Raw genomic sequence first — 19,752 nt, forward strand, 5'->3', positions numbered from 1 at the left:
TGGCACGCGCTGGCTCTCTCTCTATTAGGTATTTCTATCTACCTAAATAGGTACAAATAGGCATTAATTGAAAATTTAGTGATGCTTATTAAATTGATATTAAACAATAATTGTTTTGTAATAAGTATCTTGAAAGCGTCAAAATCCATAAAAAATAAATTATGCGATTTACAAAATATACAGATACTTACTACAATTTAGAATAAATACTACTGTGCCAATCAAGACGCTGAATGTTCGTAGGAATTGTTACTAATTATTAAATTATCAATAATTTCACTTGTATTGTATTCAATCCATTTACGCATCACATCTTGCGAGCTATCGAAGTATTCCTCTTCAGAAAGTTTCGAAGTGTGGATTTTTACTCGCTCCGTAACCAAATAAAAGCAATATATTAATACGCCCGTCAGTAGGAATCTGTAAGCAAAATAAAGTAGGTAAATAAAATAAAGTGTCCTTTTTATAAACTTGCTTGTGTGGCTGTCTTTTTCTCAGGGACGAGTGACAATTTAGCTTTAGCGATAGTGTTTATAACCATATAAAAGCTTCAAAAGCTATATATAAAATCTTTACTTTGGTGGTAAAAAGTTCACCGACCTATGGAAAAGCGATCCTATACGAAAGTTCCATATCGATATCTATCCTTATCCACCTTAACACTGTTTTTTTTAAATGACAACTTAGCCCTTGACTGCGATCTCATCTAGTGCTATGAGGCAACGCAATATAAGATCGAAGTAAACTAATTTGGAATAGGTACCGTGAATGGCAGTTATAATTAAATCCATACTTAAAGATTTCTACGCAGCATCGTATAGGAACGCTAAATTCTTTGCATTTTGGTCGGTGCAGGGGTGGTATCTAGCTCAAAAGCCTCTCGCAAGACTAATCGAGTGACAACTTACAAATTGTATCTATCTATAGATTCTAAGTTTCCTCCTGCTGATATCCAACACGGGACATCCCACTTATTAGACCACATATTTTCTCACTGCTACGCCTAATATTATAATCCTGCGTATGAATAGTGGAATAAAAAAATAGGTAGATATACATAATATAGTTATGCAAGATATTACTTACTGTTGAACTGTATTATGGCAACTCAGAATTTCTAAGTCAGTCGTTGTCTGTGGTCTGCACTAAGTGCAACCATGCTTTTGTCGTGTATCCTAATTATTAATAGAAATAGAAATTAAAGTGTCTTTAATATAGAAGGCTGAAGTTTTACTGGCTACAAGAATCCTCCAAGTACACCTATCATGGTTATGGGCCCAGGTCACGCCAGAAGAAATTAAAAAAAGAAAAGAAAAGAACGCCACGCCGCGAAATGGAGGAACACGACAAAAAGAACAAGTATGGCGTCACGCCATTTGCCGGCTCAAATTATAGTAACTGGTTGTTTAGAATAAAGATTGTATTGCAAGCGCAAAATCTATACAGTTACGTATTTTCGTCAGAATCAGAAGAAAAGCCGGATTCTACGAAGGAAGGAAAATGCATGGACATTCTGGTCCAATGCATTAGTGATACTCATTTGGAAATAATCAAGGAGTGTAAAACGTCAAAAGAATTATTGAAGAAACTTGATGATACTTTTGCAAGGAAAGGTATAGCGTCACAGTTAATTACAAGAAAAAGATTGTTAACCCAGAAATATGATGGAGTGGAAGGTCTTGAAAACTATTTCATTGTTTTTGAAAAACTGGTAAGAGAATTAAAAGAATCGGGCGCTCAACCTAGTGAGAGTGAAGTCTGTTGCTACATGTTATTGGCTATGCCTCCGGCATTCCAATATGTAGTTACGGCGATAGAAACCTTAAATAGTTCAGATATTACGTTAGAATTTATTAAGAAAAGATTATTAGATGAAGAAATTAAAAGAATAGGTTTTGGAACTCAAGAGGAGAGTGATGCATTTATATTGAATCAAAGAAAGAAACAGAATAATAAGAAATTTAATAATTCGCCAAGCAGCAGCACCAGCAGTTTCCCATTTAACTGTTATAATTGCGGGAAGCGGGGCCACCGGAAGGCTCAGTGCCGTTTTAGAAAAGCACAAGGCTCAGCTAATATTGTTCAGAAGGAAAGAGAAGATGAGGTTTCCTTTATGACATCTTCAGAAGCATTAGTAACACAGGAAAGTTCCAGAAAAATAGAGTTTATAGTTGATTCTGGGGCTACGGATCATCTGGTTAACAAAAGAGAATATTTTAGTAGGATCGAGAAGTTAGAGACCCCTATTAAAATTAATATTGCCAAGGACGGTGAGGTGTTAAATGCATATGAGTCAGGTGTTATTTATACAAAGGAGGTTAAATTGAAAAATGTGCTGTTTGTGCCAGACCTGCGGTGTAATCTGCTGTCAGTAAATAAAATTGAAAACTCCGGATTTGGGATAACCTTTGAAAATAATAGGTTGACTATTCACAAGAATAACAAAACAATACTAAAAGGTAATAAAACAAATAAGTTATACAGATTAACCCTAAATTTGAAAGATGAAGAATTATGTGCACAGAAAGCTTATAGCATTTCAGAAACTCAGAATGATTGGCATAGAAAACTTGGACATGCTTCAAAAGGAAAGTTAGAAAAATTGAAGTCTAGAAAACTAATATCTTTTGAAAACTCAAATAAAGAAATATTATGTGAACCTTGTTTAAAGGGAAGACAGACTAGATTGCCATTTGCAGAATATAATTACAAAAGTAAGAGAATTTTAGAAGTTATTCATTCGGATTTGTGCGGTCCAATTAATCCAGCGACATATGGTAACAAGAAATATATTTTAAGTTTTGTTGATGATTACAGCCATTTTACAACAGTCTATTTGTTAGAAAGCAAAACGGAGGTGCTACAGTGTTTCAAGAAATATGTAAATTTGGTAGAAACCCAATTTGATAAGAAAATATCTAGATTTCGGTGCGATAATGGGAAGGAATATGACAACATAGAATTTAAAAGCTATTGCGAAGAAAAGGGAATAAAAATTGAATTTACAATAAGCTACACACCCCAGCAAAACGGGAAGTCAGAAAGATTCAACAGAACTGTTGTAGAAAAGGCAAGAACTTTATTAGCCGACACAAGTTTGGAAAAACAATTATGGGGAGAAGCGGTATACAGTGCTACCTACATAATTAACAGAATTCCAACCAGCAGAGGTGTCATACCTGCTGAGATTTGGTATGGTAGAAGTCCAGATTATTCTAAAATAAAAGCCTTTGGTACTGAGGCATATGTACATATTGGCAAGGAGCACAGAAATGGAAAGTTTGATGTGAAATCAAAGAAGTATTACATGGTTGGCTACTGTGATAATGGATATAGACTCTGGGATTCCGAGCTGAAGAAAATTATTAGAAGTAGAGATGTAATATTTAATGAAAAACCAAGAAGTAACATGGAAACTTTTACATACATAGAAGAAGATGACTTACCATCAAACTTGCCATTGCCTTGTAGAGAAAAGAGCCAGCAAGATCAATCAATAAGTAGTACTGAGGAAAAAAGTACAGGAAAGACATCTACCGAACCTTATCAAGAAATAAATGATACAGAAAGGGAACAGAGACAAAGAAAAAGACCAGTATGGTTAGAAGACTATGAGACATTCCATGCTGCATACATTTCTCAAGAATTTATAAATGATGAACCAAGGACATTACAAGAAGCAGTGGAAAGCGTAGAAAGTGACAGATGGAAAGAAGCAATGGATAGCGAATTGCAGTCACATGAGAAACATCAAACATGGACTATGGTAGAAAGACCAAAGGATAAGGAAGTCATAGATAGTCGATGGGTATTTCGAAAGAAATCAGATAATAACTACAAAGCCAGGTTAGTGGCAAAAGGTTTCCAGACTTCACAATATGAAGAAACATATGCTCCTGTTGGAAGACTCACAACGTTAAGGTCATTGCTTGTAATTGCAAATCATGACAATCTAAAGATAGAACAGTTGGATGTGAAAACTGCTTTTCTCCATGGCATACTTAAGGAGGAGATATACATGAGTCTACCAGGTCAGCATAATAGTGAAAAAGTGTGCAAACTTAACAAGTCAATTTATGGCTTGAAGCAAAGCCCAAGGTGTTGGAATAAAGTATTCCACGAGTTTATGTGTGCAAACAACTTCAAGTGCTCAGATTATGATAGTTGTTTATACTTATTACAAAACGAAAATGGTGAGATAAGTGTGTATGTGTTTCTGTACGTGGATGACATTTTAATTATGAGTGCATGTGAAGAGAAAATTAAAGACCTTAAGTTTAAACTAGAAAAAGAATTTGAAATGGTTAGTTTGGGTCAAGTTCATAAGTTTTTAGGGATAGAAATAGAAAGAGAGTTTTCTAAAGGTATGATTAAAATTCATCAGAAAAGTTATATAGAAAAAGTTCTTACAAAGTTTAACATGAAGGACTGTAAAAGTGTAGCTACTCCTTGTGAAGTTGGACTGAAACTAGAAAAACCAGAAAGTTATACTTGTACCCAGCCTTACCGTGAGTTAATTGGGTGTTTGATATATTTAGTTATTTGTACTAGGCCTGATTTGTCTTTTGCGGTGAGCTATTTTAGTAGGTATCAGAACAATGCATCCGATAAACATTTTACCTACCTGAAAAGAGTTCTGAGATACTTAAAGCAGACGGCAAATTATGGATTAGTGTATAAGAATAAACCATGCAAGAATGTAGCCGAGGGATATTGTGATTCTGACTGGGCAGCTGATGTTGATAGAAAATCAGTGTCAGGTTACTGTTTACTGTTATATGGAAATATTGTACAATGGTCTACTCAAAAACAGAAAACGGTCTCTCTTTCAACTGCCGAATCAGAATATATGGCTCTAAGTATGATAGCACGGGAATCAGTGTGGTTTAAAGGACTTTTGAATAATCTTGAAATTCAATGTGAAAGTATAATTATTTTTGAAGATAACCAGTCTTGTATCCACATAGCTAAAAATAGAGAAAATAGCAAAAGAGTAAAACACATTGATATAAAGCATCATTTTATTAGAAACTTAATAGAACAGAATGTTATTGTATTGGTGTATATTAACACTTCAGAACAAGTTGCAGATGTGTTGACTAAACCGCTGCACAAAAATCTTTTTAATTATTTTAGAACCTGTATGGGAATAGAAGAGTGTTAGTAAATATTAATAGTTATTAGTATTACTCAATTTAAAGAATAAATATCGTTTTATTTGTTTACATTATTGGTTGTTTTTTAGATTAAATTGTCAAAACTTAATTGTCAAAGAATATTTTTGTCAAAGATTAAAAAGTATAGAATAACAGAAGGATATAAAAAGTCATAGATTATGAAAGTTGTAAAAGTAAAGTTAGGTAAAAATGTCAGAAAACTAAGATAGTGTGTAGAAGTATGAGATTGAAGAAATTCAGGGTTGAGGAGGAGTGTTGAACTGTATTATGGCAACTCAGAATTTCTAAGTCAGTCGTTGTCTGTGGTCTGCACTAAGTGCAACCATGCTTTTGTCGTGTATCCTAATTATTAATAGAAATAGAAATTAAAGTGTCTTTAATATAGAAGGCTGAAGTTTTACTGGCTACAAGAATCCTCCAAGTACACCTATCACTTACGAACTAGCTCGAAGCTCTGCTGTAGTTGGATGCATTTACAATAAGAGTATCTAAGTATCATGCTTCACTACTCAACGTATTCAATGAAATCTCCATCGAAATAACGTGTAATGTTTTTAAGCAGTGTTACATTATTTTTCAAAACTGTGCTGTTTTTATGTTGATTAGTAGAAGTGATCTCATTCACAAACATCATTGTCCAGAACGCGGAGAAAGCAACAGCTCCAAGAAGAAGGACACTGAAAAGTATATCTAGGTAATAGGCATAGATAATTTTTGCCTCTTAAGAATAAACTGTACCTCACATGGTACAAACATGTCCATAATTAAAGAACCGAAAATAAATCAAAAGCTTTCGTCGCTTGTACAGTTACGAATCCTCAAGTTCTTTGGGCACATTCCAACCAGGAAGAGTGGTACCATTGAACACCTCGTGGTACAAAGCCGAGAAGAGGGAACCTACCGTGGGAGTACGCGACAGGTCGAGTAGCTATTAGGACATTGCTAAATCGGGGAGGGAACGTCTCGCACAGCCCCCGTGTAATCCGGTGCGGGTGAGCGGGTGACGTGCGCGTGTGCGGGGTGTCCCCCACCTCTTGCCCCGATTTCCACCTGTCGCGGACTATGGTAGATCTTCAACTAGATCATTCCGCAACGAATATGCCTGTCTCTGTGTGTGCACGTAATGCTACCAACAGAAATCGCTGGAGGGAGATCGCACGAGCTGCAGTGAAAGAGAATTCCTAGCCACGATCACTCTGCCAAGAGTGAACAATTGAGAAGAATTTTTGCTTGGTAGGAGGTTAGGGTCGTGGCTAGTTACTACAATACCGGCAAACGAGAAGTGATATCGCTATATCACTTCTCGTTTCGGTAAGATGCGGCATAGATTAGAGGAACACTGCTCCTTCAGGTGAGCCCACTTCCATCTACACTGGATTGTCAATTACCACCAGATGAGATCACAAAATATTCGGTCAAGAATTCGATAGGCTTTTCGTTTCTGTTTTCTTTTTATGGGCCATAGTTAAAACGAATTTGACGAAAGATACTGAGATAGCTTGGATCCCGGAGATAAGCTAATGTTACAGAAAATAAAAGTGTTCCAACGGGATTTTTAAAAGACCTAAATCCTCGTGGACCGACTCGCATGGCATCATCTACTTTAGCCACTACTTATCTATATATATTAAATTCAAAGTCCTGACTGACATATATATCAACGCACAGCCTAGACCGCTGGTCCTAAAGACATGAAATTTGGAGGTTCTATTCTTTGTGAAGAGTAGGTAGGTTATTTACTTAAAATTTGGAAAATAGGTTTTTTCTTGAGGTTAGGTGTCAACTAAGTTACGACTATGAGAAAATCCCCCCCTAAAGGGATGAAATGGGGGTTAGAAGGTTATATGAAAGTCCTATGTTTTTGAAGTTAGGGACGTGAAAATTGGTATTTAGATTATTAGCTTTAAATAATCTATATATATAAAATTCAAAGTCCTGACTGACTGACTGACTGACTGACATATACATATATCAACGTACAGCCTAAGCCGCTGGTCCTAAAGACATGAAATTAGGAGGTTCTATTCTTTGTAAAGAGTAGGTATCCACTAAAAAAGGATTTTTCGAAATTCCACCCCTAAGTGGGTTAAATGGGGGATGGAAGTTTGTATGAAAGTCGGTAATTTTTCAAGCTATTTGCATCAAAATTGGTATTTAGGTTTTCGGTCACAAATGAAGAAATACGTGTTTCAGGATTTTTGGAAAATCGTGAAACTGCACACACTATACGGGCAATACCCGAGTTAATGTCTTTTAATGATAATGTAAGTTTACTCACAATCCTGCAGCCATTTTCGCTTGGCAATAACGCAAGCAAAATTTTTATTTTATGTTTCTTCGTTCACTTATCAAATCATGAAAATATATATTTAGTTACTTTAATTAACTAATACTTAGTTAATAAAGATTTCAATCTTAGACGACGTCTTAATGATGACTGAACGTTTGGAAATCTTTTGGAAACAAACAGCGTTTTGGATTACGTAATTAATTAGATCACCACCGATTGATTGATGAATGAAAATGGTAATCAACCCAGTTGACTTTGATGCAGTGGCGGACTAAGGGTGGCAATGACCACCCTGGGCCTCGGGTGTAGGGGCCTCCAAACTTTGATAAAATCTTCTTTAGTCGTATCATATCCCAAGCCATGCTGAAATATTACAAAAATTATTTTCAAAAAAACTGGATTCAGAAGGCCGTTTTTGAAAAAAAAATGTTTTAATCTGTTTAGTGTAAGTAGGTACATAAATACACAATCATCCCCATAGTGCAGTAAAGGGGAACATCTGGATAAGGAATTAGAACCCGAAGTTCAATGATATGAAGTCAACTCGATGTCTACAATATCACCGAAGAACCAATGCACGCTGGAGTTATAAGGCCCTCAAGTGAACACCGTGTCACGGAAAACGGAGTAGGTAAAGGCTACCACTCGTGGAGCGATAGCATCTGGAAAGTGACTGGTATCGCGAAATATGAAAGGCCTAGGATATAGGAATCTTTGAAATCTTTGTCCAACGTATGTATGTTAATGTGGGTGCAGAGTGGCTGATGATGATAATAGAGTATATGTAATTACACCAAAAGTTTTATTTTATTGATTCATGGCTGAATTGTATAGGTAGGTATCTATATATATAAAAGGAAAAGGTGACTGACTGAATGACTGACTGACTGACTGATCTATCAACGCACAGCTCAAATTCTGGACGGATTGGGCTGAAATTTGGCATGCAGATAGCTATTATGACGTAGGCATCCGCTAAGAAAGGATTTTTGAAAATTCAACTCCTAAGGGGGTGAAATAGGGTTTTGAAATTTTGTAGTCCATGCGGACGAAGTCGCGAGCATAAGCTAGTTACATAATATAATATTCTCATCTTCTAAATATATAAAAGGAAAAGGTGACTGACTGACTGATCTATCAACGCACAGCTCAAACTACTGGATGGATTGAGCTGAAAAATGGCATGCAGATAGCTATTATAACGTAGGCATCCGCTAAAAAAGGATTTTTGAAAATTCAATCTCTAAGGGGGTGAAATAGGGGTTTGAAATTATAGTTATAATATAGATAGACGATCGACTGGCAACGGAGAATGAACATTGGCAATTAGGTACACTATTAATCCGATCCATTTCGTTTAGATTCATTGCTCCGGTTATTAAATGTCTAAAAAAATAAATGCCATGTAACACACTTATCTCTATGCTACCATGCTAGGATGTTCATGTCGGGGCACACCCACATAGGTCATAATGGAACTTAGAAGCGCTTTTTAGAAGCGCAAACAAAGAAGCAAAGCGGCCTTTGAGAAAAATAACAAAGAAAACAAAATAAGCTGATTTGCCTCGATCCTGCAGGTATGCCCCGATGCTAAGGCTGCTAAGTTGAGTCCAGGCTTTACTGTATTTTTTATTTATATTAAGGTCCAGTTGCTATAGTGGGTTGCACAAGTCAGTATATATATATATATACCTTCATGTTAAGGCACGGTTAAGGAAAAAATTTGTTCCAAAGTGAACAAAACAAAAAAAAACTTTTTCTATTTCTACTCATTCTAGACCACGCCTAACTTGCGCACCACGAGAAAATTTTGTCTACGCATTTACTCGTCTTATTTGTATGAAAAAACACGAGATAATGCGCAGACAAAATTTTCTCGCGGGGCGCATGTTAGGCCCTCTGGGCGCGTTTGGAACCCTCGTAGCTTTAGTTTTAAGTACGTATTAATTATCACCACTATATCATATTATCATCTTACAAAAAAAAAATTATGACAATCAGGAAGCGTAAAATTTTACCAATTCTGAATAAATAAATTGAGTTTGAGTTTTCTATAAAACAATTGAAACAAAAAGTATACTTAGATTATTTAATATTTCCGTTCGAACTATAATTATTGCTATTTCTATGTATAAAATAAGTACAAGTTAGATATTATAATATACGAGCATTTCTAGAGTCCTAATGATATTAAGCGTGTATTATAACCTGATCGAATGGTAAACTCTACTTATATACTTAATGATTTTATGTTGATGTTTTACAGACAATAAACTGTAAAAAAAAGCAAATTCCTGATATGACGACCTCCCTGGCGCAGTGGTAAGCGCTGTGGTCTTATTAGTGGGAGGTCCCGGGTTCGATTCCTGGCAGGGATTAGAAATTTTATAATTTCTAAATTTCTGGTCTGGTGGGAGGCTTCGGCCGTGGCTAGTTACCACCCTACCGGCAAAGCCGTGCCGCCAAGCGATTTAGCGTTCCGGTACGATGCCGTGTAGAAACCAAAGGGGCATGGGTTTACTAAAAAACTGCCATACCCCTTCCAGGTTAGCCCGCTTCGATCTTAGACTGCATCGTCACTTACCACCAGGTGAGATTGCAGACAAGGGCTAACTTGTATCTGAATAATAATAATAATAGTGAATGAAATTGAGGTTTGTTTTTCCTTTGTCGTTATAATACTTATATTTACAGCCACAAACGTGTACCTACTGTAAACTTGACTTAATATTGACCAAAAGGGTGGTTGCTTCGCACGGGTGCAATTTACCAATAAAGAAAATGATAATAATTACGGTATTGAGATTTTCATAAAATTATGCCACCCTTTCCAGTGCATTTTCCAAAAAATATTTTTCATACAAACCTTGAATAGATTGACATATTATTATCTACATTATAATATAAGTCTTACAGTAGGTACCTACATACCTAGTAGGTACCTACTACGAAATCTATGGAAAATAATATAAAATGGAATCAGAATATAGCTCGTTCCAGCTAGACATACTTACAATGTTTTTTTTATTTTTTATGGAACCGCCTACAGAATTACACACTTAAATTACATAATAATTACCTATGTATAACATGCTTTGCGCATGTAACTTCATTTACGGGCACTTGCATTATGCATTAAAAACAACGGCTGAATCCTGTTCTTAGTTTGGATGCATTACACTTGTAAATATATAAGACTAATGTATGTTAAAATCATCTATCCTAATAAAGCATAATATCTTGATTTCCTAGTGTTGTAGGTTCTGTTTTTGGTTCTGTAGTAGTAGGTCTTGTTTCCTGGGACTCGTTACGTGGTGTAGTTGTTAAAGTCACCATCGTAGTAGTTGTCGTATTAGTCTTGATTTCATCCGGCATCGTGAGGTATTTGATACCATAGACTATCATGAATGCGATGCTGCAACCTATGAGTATGCTGAAACGGAAAAAGGGGAATAATTGAATTTATATTTAGCTATTATTTGCATAGCAGCAAGGCCGGTGTGGCAGTCCACACTATGTATTGTCTATGGTCCACACCTCGCAGTGGATATGCCTCGACTGAGGCAAACACGCATCTCTGCGAGGCAACGTAGTTCAATGTCATCGCCGGCCACACTGCCGGCCGGCCGGGTCGACTGCCTCGCGAGCTGTCGTGTACCCAGTATAGCCCGTACAAAATGACTCCTCACGCGCCATTTTAGCTCTATGAGTCAACTGTCATGTCAAAAGTACGGGTTCACCCACGGTTCACCTTTGAAATAAGGACTAACTAAAATCGTACTTTTGACATAGAATTTGACACAAAAAGATAAAATGGCGCGCGAGGAGTTAAATTTTACGCGTAGGTATTACTTGGCGTTTAAAATATCATATTCTAATGAGTAATAGTAGATCTCCCTCTAGATAAAACAAAAAAATGTTACGCTTACTCACTACCCCAGAGCCATTGTTAATATAATATGAGATTTCTACAAAGATCCAGTAACTTATTTTTTGTCATTTAAATATAAGACGTACAGTATGAGAAAAGAACAGTCAATTTACTGGTCTTCCGTTTACACATTAGCTGCCTTTATAAGCTGAATGAAATAAAGCTAGGTGCATAATTTAGGAAAAAAATTATTTATAAAAAATTCTGATTATCGCCAAAGTGTTTTCATGACGGAAGCCTGTTTAAACAATAAATAAATGATAATATTTATCATTTATTAAAATCCACCCTACTTACTACATGCGCGTTGCAAGAATTTCGTCGTTATAGGCTTATTTCTACAAATTCATATTAAAGGTACAACAATAAATACAGATTATATTTTAAATTTTTATTTTTATTTTCATGTGTTTCAAGGTTTCATCTGACTACCATCCAGGCTACGTTCAGTCCGGTTCTATTAACCTAACCTAGCTTGAAGAGTTCTTATCCTAATGCCCGTTCTTCACTCCCGCCTTGACTGTCCACGAAGGCTACGAAAGCACGAAACATTAGGCTGAATATTAAATGCCCACAATACCCCTTTCGTTTACAGTCTCATATTAGGCCACATCATCACTTTCCATTAAGTAGGCGTGAAAAAAAAGCATTGCGAAGCTGTAATGCCATTCACACTTTTGTTTAGCGACGTTCGAGAGCTGTTACGGCGTGACACTAGAGCTTGATGATGATGAAAATTAAAAACAGTCAAGATCCGGACAGCTCATGAAGTTCCAGCGAAAAGAACAAGAAAGAGGGTAGTTCTCTACTGCCCATGACAGCTCGAACTTCATCTCTCGCTGCACCGCAGTCCCGTCGTGACCACGACCCGTGCAATTGGGTTGAAATATCGACAAACAAAAACATGAAATTAATCGTGGTATGCACTCGTTATTTACATTAAAATAAGAGTCAAGGTCGTTATGCCTATTTAATTTAAACTAAATATACAAAAGAAAAAGGTGACTGACTGACTGATCTATCAACGCACAGCTCAAACTACTGGACGGATTGGGCTAAAATTTGGCATGCAGCTAGCAATTATGACGTAGGCTAAGGATTTTTGAAAATTCAAGCCCTCAGGGGATGAAATAGGGGTTTGAAATTTGTGTAGTCCACGCGGACGAAGTGGCAAGCATAAGCTAGTCTCTATACAAAATTGAGATTAAATTAAAAAGGCATTAGTATTAGCTTTAGCATTCAGTATTTCTATCGGAATAAATAAATAAATTACATGCGTGCGTAACCAGCACAAATCTACCTCCAAAGAAAAGAACAATGGCGTGTGTTGAATTAAACAAAAAATTACGAAATACAAACCCATGGGAACGTACTTTCTATAACTTCATGTATCGCAACGCTGAAGGAGCAGTCTTTGGCGGGATTTACATTAAGTACATTTTGGTGTATTCTGTCTCTAAATAAAAAATATGCATATTTAGCTGTGTCCTTATGACGTATTTCCACGAACCACCACACGATACGATTTGCGGTCACGATACACACTACATGATACGCTGCATAGTGCATACAACACAAATGACCTGCCGTCCTACGTTATTCGTCGAGCAGGTAGGTTAGGTAGATATGATTTTTGACTCGCGTGTAATATAATTTAAATACCTATACTCATTTAAGTACTCTGTGACCCAGCTGAAGAAAAGAACAATGTCCTCAGATGGTCCTCGGCAAGTTCATATCGTATTTAGTACAAGCAAGATTAAGTTTAATAATATCGTCACTTCAAAGAATTCATAACAAACAAAAAGTATACAGTGCGACAAGGCTATCCTAGCCTCAATTCGTACCTACATAATACCAAAATTCGTTGATATAATTAGATTAATTTAATGACTAACCAACCAGCAAACATTAGATACATATTAAGGATGATAGAAAAAAACTATCATTATCTCTTTCCATACATCTGCTTCTTCTTAAATTGGTATTTTACTAAGAGGTGTTATTATAGAGTATACGGATTGTACTCGACGGAGTACCAATCGTCGATGCTGGATTTGTTTCGGCCACGTTCATTATATATTTCGTTGTCCAATAGGCACCGAAAGCCAATAATCCCGTAATTATTATGCTGAAAACATGAAAAAATTATAAAGTACTAAATAATTAACCCGCCTAACACCACCACAGGTAAGTACACGATTTGAATCAAAATCTACTCGTACAAAATAATTCCGAACTTTGATACCTAATTCGTACCATTTATCGGCAATTTTTGATTTATACAACAAATACCTAACAGCAGCAAACACATAACAGCAGGCAGGTAGCTATTATGATGTAGACATCCGCTAAGAAAGGATTTTTGAAAATTCAACCCTTAGGGGGGTATAATAGGGGTTTGAAATATGTGTAGTCCACGCGAGTGAAGTCGCGGGGATAAGCTAGTTTGTATATAAATATCAAACAAAAATAATGAATTCTTTCCATTTTGTTACTATATTCAGATCATTTAAGAGAGATGTGATTACTTACAATCCAAACGGCATATTCAAAAGACCTTATGAATTAGTATGGCTCAGTAGTGTTTCATTAGATTACAATGGTTCTAATATTAGTTTGACAACAACTTAACAATGAAATCTTTTATATATGAAACATTGGAATAAAACTTATACTCCATCACATGTGAAATAATATTAGTTGCTATAATATTTATCATTATTTCCCATCGCCCGCCTAGCACTGCGCATGGGTCTCCTCTCAGGATACATACATAATTCCAAAAAAATAGATGGCGTGCGTCATGCGTGCGAACTCCCGACCTTCCGAAAAGAAGGCCGACGTCTTAATCACTAGGTTATCACGGCTCAACAGTGTCTATCTGAGCAAAGTCTAAGTTTGCTCAATAGATCTTAGCCTAAGAAACGATTTTCAGAAATTCCATCTGATCGAAGCCCAACTTAGTCAACCAGTACGTACAGTAAGGCTTGCACTCGCCAGTACAAGCGACTATGGACGGGTGCAAACCTAGCTTTGTTGCTGACTGTACCTACTAGGTATACCTATTTGATCTTAAGACCGACGAGACTAAATTTAGTGTCGTAGGAAATTTAGAAGTTTTATTGAAAATTGAAAGTTGATTGGTTCAGAAAATGGTTGGGTTGAAATCTCTCTCCGAGCCTTAGTAAATTTCCATAATAACTGCCTTTGTATCCTTATTTTACATTATATTATGTATGTAGTAGGTACCTAGTATGTGTGAAATTCTCAATGTTTTATTTATTTAGATAAATTCTCAATTCATAAACTACTTACATAGGTAATCTAAAAGCAACACATAATTATATCACTCAAAGTCTCAGGAACTACCAAGTCACCGAACTTTTTTTTTCAAGTTCTTTATTAGCTACGATTTACGAATATATGTTATAGCATTGAGTGTGAAGATATTATTGCTTTACCTGATACGATAATTATTCATATTTGATAAACACATCAATTGTCTTCATAACAAACAGTTATGTCATAAATCACTGTGATAGTATTATTAATATTACTAATATTATAAATGCGAAAGTGTGTTTGTTTGTTGATTTATCCTTCAATCACGTCGCAACGAAGCAACGGTGCGACGTGATTTTTTTGCATGGGTATAGTTAAAAACCTGGAGAGTGACATAGGCTAATTTTTATCCCGGAAAATCAAAGAGTTCCTACGGGATTTTTAAAAACCTAATTCCACGCGGACGAAGTCGCGGGCATCAGCTAGTATTACTAATATTATAAATGCGAAAGTGTTTTTGTTTGTTGATTTATCCTACAATCACGTCTGTCTGTCTGTCTGCCAGCCTTTTACGGTCTATCCACTCAACCTTTGTGACAAAATTTGGTACAGAGGTAGCTTACATCCTGGGGAAGGACATAGGCTACTTTTCATCCCGGAAAATCAAAGAGTTCCCACGGGATTTTTAATAACTTGAATCCACGCGGATGGAGTCGTGGGCATCATCTAGTGCTAAGTAATTATATACGTATATACTAATTAAGCGTTACAAATGTATAAAATATTTCTTATCAATTGAATGAAATAAAACTGAACTAAATAAGATTCCCCAAGCTTCATTCAAGAATAATTTAAGCTGTGATAGCCTAGTATGTAGTTAGGACGGTCCGCCTTCTAATCGAAGGTCGGGGGTTCGATCCGGGGCACGCACCACTAACTTTTCGGAGTTATGTCCATTTTAGGTAATTAAATATCACTTGCTTTAACGGTGAAGGAAAACATCATGAGAAAACCTGCATGCCTGAGAGTTCTTCATAATGTTCTCAAAGGTGTGTGAAGTCTACCAATCCGCACATGGCCAGCGTGGTAGACTATGGCCAAAAGCCTCCTCTCTGAGAGGAGACCCGTGCTCTGTAGTGTATGTGTATGGGTTGATCATGATGATGATGAAATAAGATTCAAATTAGATATGTTTGTTATTTATGTTATGCATGAGTTAGTGCTAAGCCAACAGTACCTAATTGATGAAGCCACAAGCATGTAAATTGTACTCGTAATGAGACTTTATTAAAATAATGCCATAGTTATATTTTCATGGCAAATTGAACAGATATTAATTTAGGTAGGTGTGGTATTTACGTCTATTGTGAGTGGTTCAATAATCATATTATAAATATTTTATTTAAAATAACAATTGCACGTAGGTACCTACATGGCCCTGGTTTAAATACCTGTAAACACGTAAAAATTGTACAATGTTTAAGAAAACTATAGTTTGTATCCTTTTTATTATTCTTCACGTTATTTATTTAGGTTATTCAAGCTCTCACAAGAATTTTGTAAGTAATAAAAAATATTTACAAAAAAAATAAAAACCGACTTCGATACACAAACACTAAAAATTGAAAAATAATTTAATTTATTACCGAATATATTATGTATACAAGAGTTAATATAGTTCCATAATAATACTTTTTGGTGCCGGTGCCAATTAGCTTTAGCTGCGCGAATCGTCTAGACTTCATATTTTTATGAGACTCCACAATGGCACCTCATTGGCACCGACCCCAAAAAATATTATTATGGAACTATATTAACTCTTGTATACATAATATATTCGGTAATAAATTAAATTATTTTTCAATTTTTAGTGTTTGTGTATCGAAGTCGGTTTTTATTTTTTTTGTAAAAAAATTTATTTCACAATTTTTAGTGGCCCCATGGAATTATGCTATGACTGGTTAAAAATCTACTGTTTACTAAGCTATTACTCTGATCGCGAGCAATTTACTCTTATCCGTGGAGGAGTTCCAGTATCTATCTTCGAAGATGTTCATCAGATCTTCACCAAATTTAAATGGGACCAACTTTGAAGTATACCCTTTCAAACAAAAAAAGAATTTTCAAAATCGGTCCAGGCGTCTTCGAGTAATCGGGGAACATTACATTAAAAAAAAAAAAAAAAAAAAGATTCCGACGAATTGAGAACCTCCTCCTTTTTTTGAAGTCGGTTAAAAATATGGTAAAAATATAAATTATATAAGTTTTTTAGAGCTAAAGGCTGGTTTCAACATCAATGCTATTTACTATCGATTGCAACTGTGTTTATCAATAGTTATCATCGATATATATATATTTTTTTTGTTTATTTGAAAGTAAGTAATTAACAGCGTAAATACATAATTATTATTTAAATTTAAATCTAGTTTTAACAGAAGGCCACAAGAGATTACTTAAAATTATAATGAAAACTTAATTAACAGAATATATTTAGAATAAATGTATATACAATAATAAAATTACAACAGTGTGTGTGTGTATTCGGTCAAAAACGTCAAAAACATTGCCATTAAGGTTTACATATCAATAAATAAAATTAAAAATTGTGAGTAGATCACAAGTGTATAGGTACCAACCTATTTGATTCTTTAGCTATACATCTCCTCTTTTGTGTAAATAAATTTACCTACAACCTATCAAAATGATTTCTGGTCAGGCTTTTTAATTAATCTTAATTTGTGACACAGGGTTCATTCAATTACGACGTATCTAATGTCGTGATGTGTAAGGGTCCAAAACGATATGACTGCTGTAACACAGCAGTGAACATAGAAAACGGAAAGAGAATGTTGTTAAGTATGGACGTAAAGAGCAACGTGATACCTAATCGGGTAATTTTATTATGTTATTTATATTGAAGCATAATTTAATGTTGTTTAATACAAAAACATAAATTACCAGACTGGTGGAGATAAACTGTTTTGGCAGAGGGACTTCACTTTCGAAAAAAAAAATATTAAAAAAGATTTTTTAATCTGTAGATACATACATATTAAGTACCTACATTAATTTAAACTCCCAGTTAAAAATTTCGTACGTTTTTTCCGTCGATACCTACTCATTCGGTAATCTGAGATTATTAAAATTAAGTAATCGATAGAGTATTGTAAAAAAATAAAAATTGATTTGTAGGGTAAAATCTCAATAATGGTCAACGGACAGCTTCTAGTAAGAATGCAGTTGAAGAAACCTTGCGATCATATTTTCTTAAAGCCATTAATTCAGAAACTGCTAAATGCAACTCAGGAGTGTGAAATCCAAAAGGCAAGTGTGTTTTTGTGAAGGAGTTATTAAAACCTATCTTGTGGTACCAGCCTACTGATTCGCTTACTCATGAATGCCGTAGAATGTAGCCACCGAGCTCATTTGACATATTTTATATTAATCCATTTAAGGTTTTCTACAAAAAAATATTTTAATGTCACTCAATGAAGCAGCAAGGGAGAAACCAGTAATGTCAAAATATGAGTTTGGTGGCTATCTATCTTTAAATAATTCTGGGACAGCATGTGAAACCTTAATTTGAGTAAAATACTGACTTTTTTCAAAAACATTTGTGGAAAATCAACAACAATAATTTTGCTTAGTTGGTAACTAGCTACCAAAATTAATAATTATGTTCAATTATTATTAAGTATAGATTTTCTTCATTCACAAATATTATCCAAATACTAAAAAAAAAACTTAATGTAAAAGACAGTTAATACAGCGAAAAAGTTTAAATTTAATCATAGTTTTCTTTGATTGTAATATGTTTAAGTAGGTGAAATTAGGATGATGCTGAGTGCCACTGCTCGTCTCCGCCTATCTCCTGTCCGCTCCGCTTTGGTGGAAACCCGCCCTAATAAAAGTTACCTAGCTCATACCTAAAAGTCCTAACTACCTATTATAATTTTCAGGGGCTTTATAACATGAGCTTCGACATCGAAAGACTGGCACAGGAGTACTACGGTGGAATGTTTTTTTACGGAAACCTGACATTCAAAGCTCTAATATACAATGACAAATGTAATTTCTTTTGCATACTTATAGAAGCCATTCTGTCTCCCAAGAAAAGTCCATAGCGACGTCTTTAATATAATCAATAAATGAAAATTAAGCAATTAAATACTTTTCCTCTACGTTCTTTAATGCAAGTCTAACTACACTGGTGCGTTTTAAACTTGCATCAGACGTATGCGCTACCTACCCAGCCCAGATGTATGCTGTGCTCATGCCTTATACTCGCTGGCAATAGTGCATGCATCAAACCCTGTGGTGCACGTCATAACTCACACAATCTCTAGCATCCGCTGCCTTGTTTGTGACGCACACGCAAGACTTTAATAAAATAAATTAAAAATTAATACTATACGCTAGTCCATTCATTACTTCGGCAGCGCAAGTTGAAAGCACACCAGTGTATAGTTAGACGAAGCTAGGTTTCGTGATTCCTTTCCTTTTACTGGCATGTCGCAGACTGTGAACTCCCAGATCCTTCCTTAGAATTATTACTATAAGATAGGAACCTTCAATATGACGAAAGACGAAAGAAAACCAGTATTTTTATTATTTGACAAGTATTTTCATTGATCTAGGAGTAACAGAGGTATTTCGCTTCTCTTAGACCCAGAATTCAGTAAAATAACTACGTTGACTAGAATTTTTAATAGTTCTGTGTTTCCACATAGGTACCGCTAAAGCTAACCGCAAGTCATCCCTTTGCGGCTTGATTTTCAAAAGCTTTTGCTTAGTAAGTACTCCAAAGAATGGAACATATTCTCGAAGAATAGTTAATGAAACAATCAACAATATATTATGTGAAAATAAAATCTATCTATATGTTTCATTAGTTTTTTTTTAATGAAAATATTACAATAAAACTTAAAAGCTAGCCTTATTTAATTACTATATAAATTATGCCCGCGTGGAATGGTGACAAGAATATTGGCTGCATTTCCGCGCTGGACAGCCAGGCTGATCCGTTGCGCAAAAAATGAGCCAGCCCTTCTGTCACCAGTGCAGATGAG

At 35.4% G+C, this 19,752-nt stretch overlaps 1 long non-coding RNA gene across 1 annotated transcript; it reads left to right on the top strand.

Moving 5' to 3' along the window:
* Positions 1-17,349: 17,349 nt before the first annotated feature.
* Positions 17,350-18,842, top strand: LOC117984233 (uncharacterized). The gene is made up of 3 exons (XR_011237042.1): positions 17,350-17,574; positions 17,876-18,007; positions 18,643-18,842. It is a non-coding gene; the product is annotated as an uncharacterized lncRNA (long non-coding RNA).
* Positions 18,843-19,752: the final 910 nt, after the last annotated feature.

The sequence above is a fragment of the Maniola hyperantus genome, chromosome 8 (assembly GCF_902806685.2).
Source record: "Maniola hyperantus chromosome 8, iAphHyp1.2, whole genome shotgun sequence".
Taxonomy (NCBI): domain Eukaryota; kingdom Metazoa; phylum Arthropoda; class Insecta; order Lepidoptera; family Nymphalidae; genus Maniola; species Maniola hyperantus.